Raw genomic sequence first — 11,168 nt, 5'->3', positions numbered from 1 at the left:
TATACTGGAATTAGAGAAAAATCATAAAGAAGTTATTTAGTAAAACATCCACAACATATAAAGATACTTCTTTCCTCGTACCTCACTCCAAGATTAGGTTTTATTTATTTATCAGAATTTTTTTTTTAAATTCTAAAACATACTCTACTGAAATCAAAATGTAAAAACATCTTATTTATAAAAAATACAACAAACTCATGGGCCAAAATAGATTTTTACAAGTTTAATATCCTGATTTAGCAAATGATAATACTACAGCTTTGAAAGGATAGAACTTGAAATTCAAATCTTTGAATCCTATACTCTTAACTGTTATATGGCTATAATAAGTACAAGAGTGTATATGTGTGTGTGTGGGGGGTGGGCATGTTTTCTTAGAACTGGGGTCTTTGTCAGATTCTCACAAGGTTTATAACTTTTAGAAGATTAAGATTTATTATTTTACAGGCTAATTTGGATCTTTGTATATATCCCCAGGGTTGATAGCATAAGATAAGAGCAGGACAAATATAATTAGAGGGTTAGCTTACTAGTAACAGAGACATACGCATGTTGTATAAAAAAGAAAGCCCAACGCAGACTTAGAAAATAACACTTAACAGAAAGTGTTGGTTATAATTTCATTAAGCCCAAACAGGAAATGAGTGAGTGAGAATTAGCTGTAGAACTTCCTAGATTTGGAGTAAAGAACTGTAGCATTTCTTATAGTCTGGAATGTTTCAGTTCATGACAATGTTCTGCATTACTCTTGTTGAGACTGGGATTTGCAAAACCTTTAGAGCATCTGGGTAGATATTGGGAAAATCAGAACCTCAGAAACCTGACAACTTATTATGTGGTTCAGAGTCTCGTTTGAAACTGTTTGGAACTCAAAAGTCTGCACATATTTATTGGCCTCTAATTTATGTACCACAGAGTAGGACTAACATTTTCAGATACATCTTTGTAAGTGAAAAGTTGCAGTGGCTACTGTGTTTGGCAGGTGCAGCATTTGGCCTTGCTGATGCAATAAGCAAGAGGAATTTGGTGACATAGGAATTAGGCCTGAAGTATCAGTTAACTATGTCTTTGATTTGTAGACTCATATCCCCATCCTATATTTGTCTTAGATGTAAGTGGATTAATTGGATAAGAACTAAGCATGATTTGGGCACGAGGCACTGGGATACTAATTCCATGATGAGATGAGACCAAGTTGAGACTAGAATTCCATGTATTGGCCTTTGTATAGGTTCCTTGCTCTCAAGGTCGCCATGTTCATTCTCATAGATACAAGGGCTCCAAAGAGATTGATGTATCACCATTCGTGGTAAAGAAAAGCACTGGGTCATCTGCTGGCTGATTATATGGGATCAAGACCTCCACACAGCAATCTGTGGGCCCCTCTGATACTGTATTAATGCCAATCAGTTTTTACAAATGAGACTTCTCTTTCTAGTTCATAGGAATCTGCAAATTTCACCTTGCTTCCCCTGTTGGGCTTCCCTTTGTAGGGAGTGAAAAATAGAACTTCTAGGAGAATAAGAAAAGCCAAGATCTGCCATGGAAAATATGACTTAAAGAAAAGAGAAGGTATGGGGAAATCATCACCTGTATACACCTGAGTGCATATGTGTTACCTGTGTGTGAATTGTATGGCTATATAAGATATAAACATACAATTTATTAAATAATTATTTTTCATTAAAAGGGAAGTCAACATTTAGTTTTAGTTTTTCTGAATTCTTCTTCATTGTATAATTTTTTTAAATTAAGATTTTATTTTTTAAGTAATCTCTACACCCACCATGAAGTTCAAACTCAAAGTCCCAAGATCAAGTATCACACATTCTGCCAATTGAGACAACTAGGCACTCTTTCATCATACAGTTTCAATTCCAGCACTTCTGAAGAATTTCTTTGTTCATTATGTATCATAAAGGTAACACTAAAAATGGTATTTAGCAAAATGTGTACTTTAATCAAACTCATTGTATTATTCAATATATTAATAAGCATATGTAAGAGCTCCACATATACAGAGCGATAAACCAAAAGAAAAAAAAAAAGGTTTTATCTTCAAAATTTTAAACAAACATCACTTCCTTTTGCCTCTGGCTGGAGTCACATATGCCTCAGATGGGAATCATCCTGTTTGTTACACAGCCACAGGGCAGGCCACAAACAGCTACACAAAGAAAAAGATGCTATTTGTAAAGAAATAGGTTTTGTGTTACATTATGAATTGTACATGGGCTACAAAATTTTATGTGATTTTTTTTTTAAGGCTCTGTAGTGAAAGAAAGAAAAGAAGACACACTGAGTTTGTGTCCCTTATATACTGTAGATTTATGAAATAAAATTAGTGAGGTGGCAGTGAAATCATCATGGATGCTAAGGGGTCTATTAAAGCTTAGATAACCAAAATCACTTTCCTGTTAGAAGCACATCGAAACAACTACAATTTTCTACAAAAACGAGTAATGCAATAATATCATTTCATGCCTCAATGGATAATAGGAGGTCTGAATTTAAGGTTACTCTCTATAGTAGATAGATCACCACCTTCTAAAAGAGCAGAACAGGAGCACTTGAGTGGCTCAGTGGGTTAAAGTCTCTGCCTTCGGCTCGGGTCATGATCCCAGAGTCTTGGGATCAAGCCCTGCATCGGGCTCTCTGCTCAGTGGGGAGCCTGCTTTCCCCTCTCTCCTCCTGCCTCTCTGCCTACTTGTGATCTCTGTCTGCCAAATAAATAAATAAAATAAAATAAAAAATAAATAAAATAAAAAAGCAGAACACACAGGAAAGTTTATCATCCTTCTCAGCACACAGACTAACTGAAGACTGAATTCAAGACCCCTTTGGTGACAAAATACAGAATACGCTTAGATGTAACTTAAACAGGACCTTCCTCCCACCTGGCTAATGATCTTTGATCTTTATGCCTTTATGGTGACTGCTTTATAAATAGTCACTAACCCTTGGTCTTACATTTACAAAATTGGTTAATGACTAGCCCAGTGCTTTACATTGTTAAAATACTTCAGTCTTGCAAAGTTGCTCATTAAATATGGCGAAGACTTGAGGCTATGGGGTTTCACAAACATTTTAACCCCAGAGAACTCAAAACACCCAGGTTTACAATTTTTGTTTTTTACACTCTCTGTCTTAGAGGAACCCCACAGAGTAAATCCTCAGGTGATGCTGGCATTTGTGGTAAAAATCTGCCCTCATAACTCTGGCTGACCTTGTGGAAGCCCAGAACCAACAGAACAGCTGTTACAAAGGAGTTACACTAGTTTCCTCTTGCTTCTGTGACAAATTACAACTTTGGCAGCTTATAGCGACACAAACTTATTATTTTACAATTCTGGGAGGCTGAAGTCCACAATGGGTTTTGCTTGGCTAAAAACAAGGTGTAGACTGGGTACCTATTGCTTCTGAAAGCTCTAGGGGAGGATGTGTGCTGCTGCCTTTTCAGTCTTATAGGAGCTTCCCGATTTCTTGGCTTAGAGGCTCTATCGCTATATCTTATCCTCAAAGCTAGAAGCCCAGCATCTTCACACCTCTGACTCATATTGCCTTACCTCTCTCTCATTTTTAAGGACCCATGAGATTACATAGAGCCCACCTGGTAAATCCAGGATGATCTTTCCATCTCAAGACCCTTAATTTAATCATATATACAAAATCCCTATTTTTTCAAATCTTATTTTAAAACCTCAGAGAAGTTTCACACTTTTTTTGAGGGTTTTTTTTTTTTTTGTTTTCAGATATTATTGTTATTGTTTATAGGGCAAATGTGATTATTTTTTAAATTGCATTTTCTAAAGGATTATCACTGAATTATAGGAAAGCTATTGCTTTTTTTGGTATATTATTTCAATATCTAGCCATTTGGATAAACTCTGTAAGTTCTAGATGTTAAATAGATTTTCTTAGTCATTTTACAGAGCCAAAGAATTTCTCTGAATGATGAGAATTTTATCATTAACTACATTTTTTTTAATTGTGCTAAGTACAGATAACATGAGATCTACCCTCTTAATTTTTTAAGCCTACGGTATAGTACTGTTAACTATGAAGCACGATGTTGTACAGGATACCTCTAGAATTTATTCTTCTTCTATAACTGAAACTGTATCTCTCGAGTAACAATTCTCCAATTCCCCCTTCCCTCAGCTCTTGGAAACCACTGTCCTACTTTCTGCTTTTATGAGTTTGACTATTTCAGAAACCTCATAGAAGCAGAATCATTTAGTATTTACCTTTCTGTAACTAGCTTATTCCATTTAGCATAATATGCTCAAGGTTTATCCATGTCACCACATATAGTAAGACATTACTTTTTTATAGCTGAATAATATTCCATTGTATGTATACAACACATTTTCTTTATCCATTATCAGACATTTGGGGGGTTTCCACATCTTGGCTCTTGTGAATAATGTTGCAATGAAGATGGGAGTGTGTAGGCCTCTGAGATTCTGATTTCAATTCTTGTGGATAAATACCCCAAAGTGGGCTGCTGGATCTTATGGTAATTCACTTTTAATTTTTTGGAGAGCCTCCCTACTGCAGCAGCTGACATTCCCATCAATGGTGTGCAGAGATTCCAATTTCTCCAAATCTTTGTCAACAATTATCTTTGTCTGTTTGTTAATGGCCACCTTAATAGGTATGAGATCATATTTCATTGTGCTTTTGATTTGCATTTCACTGATGATTCGTGATGTTGAGCAATTTTTTTCTCTATGTACTTGTTGGACATTTGTATGTCTTCTTTTGAGAGATGCCTGTTTAAGTCCTTTGCCCATTTTTCATTTGGGTTTTTGGGCTTTCTTGTTCTTATTGTTGTTGTTGTTACTGAGTTGTAGGAGATCCTTATATATTTTGGATATTAATCTCTTACCAGATTCATGGTTTGCAAATACTATCTCCTACCCCAAGGGTTGTCTTCTTGTTCTGTTGATGGTTTCCTATGCAGAGCAGAAGATTTTTAGTCTGATGGAGTCCCACTTGTCTGTTTTTGCTTTTGTCGCAGGCTGTTTGGAATAAAATATCTCCCTCCCTGGAGCATGTTCCTCTCTCCATCCTTTACATTTGTGATGACTTCTTCCAGGCCCTCTGGGGCCCTTCTGCTAGAAACAGGTGGTGACATTGAAACTATCAAGGATGCTGTCACCATCCAGCAATTTCTGTGCCTTGGACGAGGTCTTTGTCCTCCTACCTGCTCAGCTGCAGCTCTGGACAAGGTACTTCAGCATCTCTTTCCAGCTTCCTTTGCTTCTTCAGAGGAGCTCCATGATGCCCCCCTGGTTTTAAGGAATAAGCCCAGCTTGGACCCATGGAAAACTGGTAGTTTCCAGTACCTCACCAGAGCTGAACTTCTAGCCATCTCTGTTTGATTTTTTATTTTTACACCGGAAGGTCTGCTGTGTTTCTGGCGTATGGAGTTATAAATACCGTTTTTGAATCTAGCTGGTGTTACTTTTTTTTTTTTTTTTCCTATTTGTTTTATCTACCCATTGGAGCCGAGAGGTTACATTACGGTATGACTTTCCTCTCTGCTTCTCTTGGTCAGAGATTGTGCTTCCTGGATGCCTTGATGGCTCTCCTGCACATTCTGGATGTTTAGAGGTCCTTGTTTTTTGTTTTCAGAGGAAGACACACTCATATTCTGAATGACTGACTCATTACCACTATTTCTAAATGTACTTCTTTCCACTGTGCTGGGATCTTGCTCTATCAATTACCCTCTGATCTTTGAACTCTTTCTGCGAGCTTCCTTTTAATAAGAACTAACAAACAACACAAAACAAACAAGAAATATTCTTTTCATTTACTCTGCTACTCCCCTGAAAGATAATGGCTCTTTATTTTCCTTTAGTGTTTAAACATTTTGGAAAAAAGAACATTACACATTAGTTAAGTCTCAGGTTTCCTTCCCATCTCATCATGCTGCTTGCAATCTGACTTCTGTTTTTACTACTGAAAGCAAATGGCCCCCTCAAAAGTCATTAATAAATCCTTATAGACCAAATGCGGTGGATGTTTTTCAGTTTCCTTCTTTCTCACCTTCCCTGTAGCATACCAAGTTGCTGGCTACCCCTCATGACTTTTAACTCTTCCCTATTTTATGTGTCTTCCCTCATATTTTGCCTCATCCTTAGTGAATTTCCCCCTTGGCATCTCCGTTTGCTCCCATTTTCACCCTTTTAACAGATGATCTCAAAAATTTCTTGGTAAGCAAGCAGTGCTTCATATCTTTTTATAGGTAGTGAGTTGCCTTAGAAAAAGTTCTGGAGCTAGAAAGATCCTACTTCTCTGCCATCAAACGATGTTCTTACTGTAAAACATGGATAAGAACACAGGTTGGTGGGTTGTTGTCACAATTAAATGAGATACTATGTAAAGTATTCAGCATATGGCAGTCACTGGATTGGAGCTCAAAATGTTAGTTTCTTTTTTTCGCCTTCCTTATACAAAGAAGCAGACTTTAAATTCAGTAAGCTCAAAATGTCCAGTCCCATATTGTCTACACCCCGTCTCTATCCAGTATTTCCTACTCTCTGTTAGACATCTAAGCTAGGATCCCAATAATGCTTCAAGCTCAGTATACCTAGGTGAATTTATCATCCTCCCACAAATCTTTGTCTTTACCTGAAGTTATGTTTCTGGTAACCATGGCAGCCTTCTTCTGGTGTGTGATTTGACTTGGCCCCATTGTGTAATTTGGTCCTTAATACCCATAATATATTGTGTACCCAATTACTATTTTACTTCTGGGAATTATCATCCTAGTTTAGAGCTTTATATCTCTTTTCAAGGCTACTGCAATAGATTCCTGTCTACTTTATTTCAAGCCCTGTTGCTAGATGCATCTTCTTGAAGCATTGCTTAATGTAAAAATCTCCCTAATGTAAAAATCTTCAGATGTTCCCTATTCTTTCCTAAATAAATCTGAGAAGTCCTTTTAGGTTGGCGTTCATGGCTCTTGACAAGTGTGGCCCAACATTGCTTTCAGAGTTAATATTCTCTAATGTCTCACTCATGGGTTATGTATCCAATTTGCGTGTGTGTGTGTGTGTGTGTGCGCGTGCGCGCGCGTGTGTGTGTGTGCTTTGTTTTTAAGCACTGGTCCCACTTTTTCAAAGCTAAATCATAATATAAGGAACCCACCCCAAATATGAGCTGGTTAAGCTAGGTAGGGGTCTTGCTTCAGTCTTAACCGATTTTACCCTCATGCTCTTGGTGGCTCCCTGGAGTGAAAAACCCTTTGAGTCCTGCCATAGCCAGTGTACCCCTTCATTTGCCAGAAATGTCTCAAACCTTTTAATCCCCTGATCCATTAATCCAACTATTGCGTTTGCCTTCAAAGAGCTGCTGAAATCATATCCATCCTATGCAACTCATCTCAGCTGTGGAATTTCCCCCAATTATTTTAGTCCAGTGAGATCTTCACCTCTGACTCCAGCATCCTCTTAATATCCAGCCTAAGGACTTTAGATTCTGCTTCACACTACAGTCATTTATGTTTACATCTGACTTTCTATCTTAGATCGTAATTTCCCTGGGGATAAGTTTTATTCACTTAAAACATTTTTTTTATAGAGTGAAAGCGTGAGCAGGGTTGGGGGGAGAGGGGTAGAGGCAGAGTGAGAGAGAATCCCAAGCAGTCTCCTTGTCGGTGCTGAGCCCCATGTGGGGCTCAGTCTCACAACCCCATGACTTGAGCCAAAATCAAGAGTCCAACAGTCAACTGACTGAGCCCTCCAGGTGCCCTACGTAAGTTTAAAATTTTAAAACTCCTTTGACTATTCCTTGCATACAAAATGGTTTGATGGAGAGGACACTTGAATGAAATATTTGTATGATAAGTTTGTATGTATTGATTACAGCTTAGAAATTCCTTGAAACTCTAATAATTTACATCTAATAATTAATCATATGTCTAATAATTTAATTGCATATTATTGCTGGAAATAGACATGTATGTATATACACACATATATGTATATATACACATGGATATAAAAAGTGTTTGAATAACATCATAAAATATATAAAAATTTCAGAAGAAATTATTCATTTATAACAGGATTCATAATTAGACTTATCTTTAAAAGAAAAAATTTCACCTGGAAAAATAAGGAATAAAACCCAAAGCAATACCCTACTACTTCCATAGGTTAATCAGTGGCTCCATTTTTGTTCAATAGCCAGTTGGATCATGCCCCCAAGGACCTGTGGGAGGTGCTTTTGGTTTGGTGAGTCAGCAGCACTGGGTTCTATATTCAGAGGTCACAGTTGCTCCTAATTATGAAGAGTGTTGATATTTCCTAAGAAGTTCCAGGCAGTTTACAGTATTATTACAGTTTACAGTATTCTGACTCTCTGTGGTCACAAAGCCTTCTTCAGAGAAAAAAGCTTAAAGGCTTCTTAACTGCTGTTTGAAAAATCACTTTCAATAATATGTTTAATTACATCTCTACCTTAAGAATTAAATTTTGCTCTTTTTAAAAAAATGCAATCAATGTTGTACTGCTTTTTCACGCACAACCCATAGTTATTTTAGTATCGTGTAATACAAATAACTTGGCTTGCCACCAAAAAATATTGTTTTGAGGAACCCGAGGTGCTCATCTTTGATTTTCTCATTTTCCCTCCCAATACATAAATGAAAATGAGTTCAAAGTGGCTGCCTGAATTCCCAAAGTCTCTCAGAAAAAAATGAAATCTTCTTTTCCCAGACCACAGTGTGGTGAAATAAATTAGTATAATGATTTATGTTTACGGTTTTAGTCAATTCTGATAGAGATTATAGAGACAAAATGACAAACTGCCTTAGTGGTAAACTTAAATCATGTCACCCAATCTTTAGTTTTTCCTTACCCTAATTGCTCCTCCTGTTCATTTATCTTCCCAGACAATCTTTGGAAGAAATACTAGTTCAATCAGTGCGAGTGCAAACCACTCGAGATAAAAAAGTTTAGTCTAATTTGTCTCACTGCATTGTAATGCCTCTAGTAAACAAATCTTGGTTTGAAGGAGACTAAAGAAATCTGAATAATTATGGTGCAAAATGCTCTCTCTTTGCATTTCTAAAGATACCATTTATATACCAGTAGTCTCTCTTCTCTTCACTCCATACTTCATTTCCTTGTGTCTTTGAAAACACTGACAATTCCCAAATTAGAACCCAGAAATGCATGCAATATTTTTACTCACGTGGTTCAGGGCCTGTTCAATATAAAATAAAAGGTATAGGCTTCTTAAAGGAAAATATCCCTCTGTATTCTATCCACGCTGTAGAAGAGTATGTTGAGAAGTGATTTTTAGAGAGATAATAAAGAGATTTGTGTTGAAAATGGAGATAAAACTGCTAGCTATATAGAAAGGCTTGGAGGCATGTAACCTCTCAGGTGATGAGAACAGGGTTAAGAGTTTCTGTCCTTTGTTTCACCAGCAAAACTTTATAATGGGCATACTTTGTGCCCCAAACGGCTAGGTAATCCAGAGAAATTGGCTTGTATCAAGTCTCTTTGTGTTTCTGTTGAAGAATTTTTGTTGAAGAGAATGTCATCTCCATTTTAGAAAACCTATCAAACCAGGGCGATTATGATTAAAGTCTTTTAATTTTTTTTCTCCCAACATAGGACGAATCTGACTTCTCTGACTTCTCTGTGGATCCATCAGAGAGAAGATTCAAAATCTGAGCTGTTAAGTGGGTGCCTTTGTCAACAAGAGTGGGGTAGAACTGCGCAGCAGACCCCAAAGCCCTCTGTCACTCTTGCCTGCTTAAGAAGGAGAAAGACCACTGAGGCCCTTGGTGGTCTGTGGAATCACAGTGTTCACTTGAATGCCCACCACACAAGCGTCTGATGTGACATCTCACGAGTCTCAGATGAGGGTCCTTTTCCAGGCCATGGCTCAGCAATATCCCTCAAACCAATGAGATGGATTTTCATGCTTATCAGGAAGCGTTAGATTGAAGTGGTTTTAGAAACCATCTCTAAAATGACAGACATGACTATAATGGAGACACTGTGATCTAGAAAAGGTAAGGGATATCTTAATATCATACGGGAAAGAAGGTTGAGAGCTTGGATGCAGACTAAAATGTTAAAGCAGACTTGACTCTTTGCTGGTTAAAAGAGTCACTTCTATGCCAATGTACTTGGACTTGGGTACCTAACAAGCCTGCTTTGAGTCTTCTCTTTTAGAAGAGTGGCAGAGTGACTGATTTACCCCTGTGCACAGATCACCGTGCTAGGAGCTTTGCAGAAAATACAGAAGACCACTACCCAACCCCAAGAAGCTCACATGCTGGTGGATGAGATGGGTGGCCAAATGACCTTCTGGAGTACAAAGCTGAATCAGTCAATGGCATATCACAGGTTATTCGTAGCTCAAGAAATACTGAGAGCGGAGATGACATGGATATAAAACTTCTCTTCGTTAGTGGATCTTAACTGTGAAAGGGGAAGAAAAAGAACAGTGTCTATATGGGTGGACAACACAGCTGGGTTGAGGAGTTGCAATTCAAGTGACAGTTAAGTTACCCACGTGTGGTCCTTTTCCAAATTCAATAGAGAAAATAATGTGTGATGTGTACAGATGAGAAACAAAGAGACCCATAGTTTTCTGGTACTTTGTAATTCCAGTGGCCAGTTTAATATACAAGTAATAGTGTTACCATATTTCTCCTCTGTAGGACACTGTTATGGGGAGAGGCATGTGCCTGCCAGCCCGGCGGTTATGGAGGGGCTCACACTGATCACGCACTACTGGGTTGCCACACGTCGTCATGGGCGCTTTGATGTATTTTATCTCATGTCCTCATCACAGCAGTCCTATAAATAATGGTAACTATCTCCATTTTAGAGATGAGAAAATTGGATTTTAGAGAAGGTAAGTAATGTGCCCAAGATCCCATAGGTAACAAATAGCAGAGCCAGAATGTTAACCAGATCCGAAGACCCTGGTATCCATGCTCTTCCTGATCCCACTGCTAAAGCTTGACACTTTGGAGAACATAAGAGAAAATGAAGGATTTCAATCCCAGGGGAAGAAGACCTTTCACAAAACAGGAGACCATTTGGGCAATCAAAGGCCAGAAGAAGGGACCAGGGAGCAGTGTGGCCCCCGGAGGCACATTCGTGATGACTGACCCCGCTCCTTTTTCT

This window comes from Lontra canadensis, unplaced genomic scaffold, assembly GCF_010015895.1.
Source record: "Lontra canadensis isolate GAN:19392208 unplaced genomic scaffold, GSC_riverotter_1.0 scaffold4, whole genome shotgun sequence".
NCBI lineage: Eukaryota > Metazoa > Chordata > Mammalia > Carnivora > Mustelidae > Lontra > Lontra canadensis.
This window is presented reverse-complemented; position numbering follows the sequence as displayed.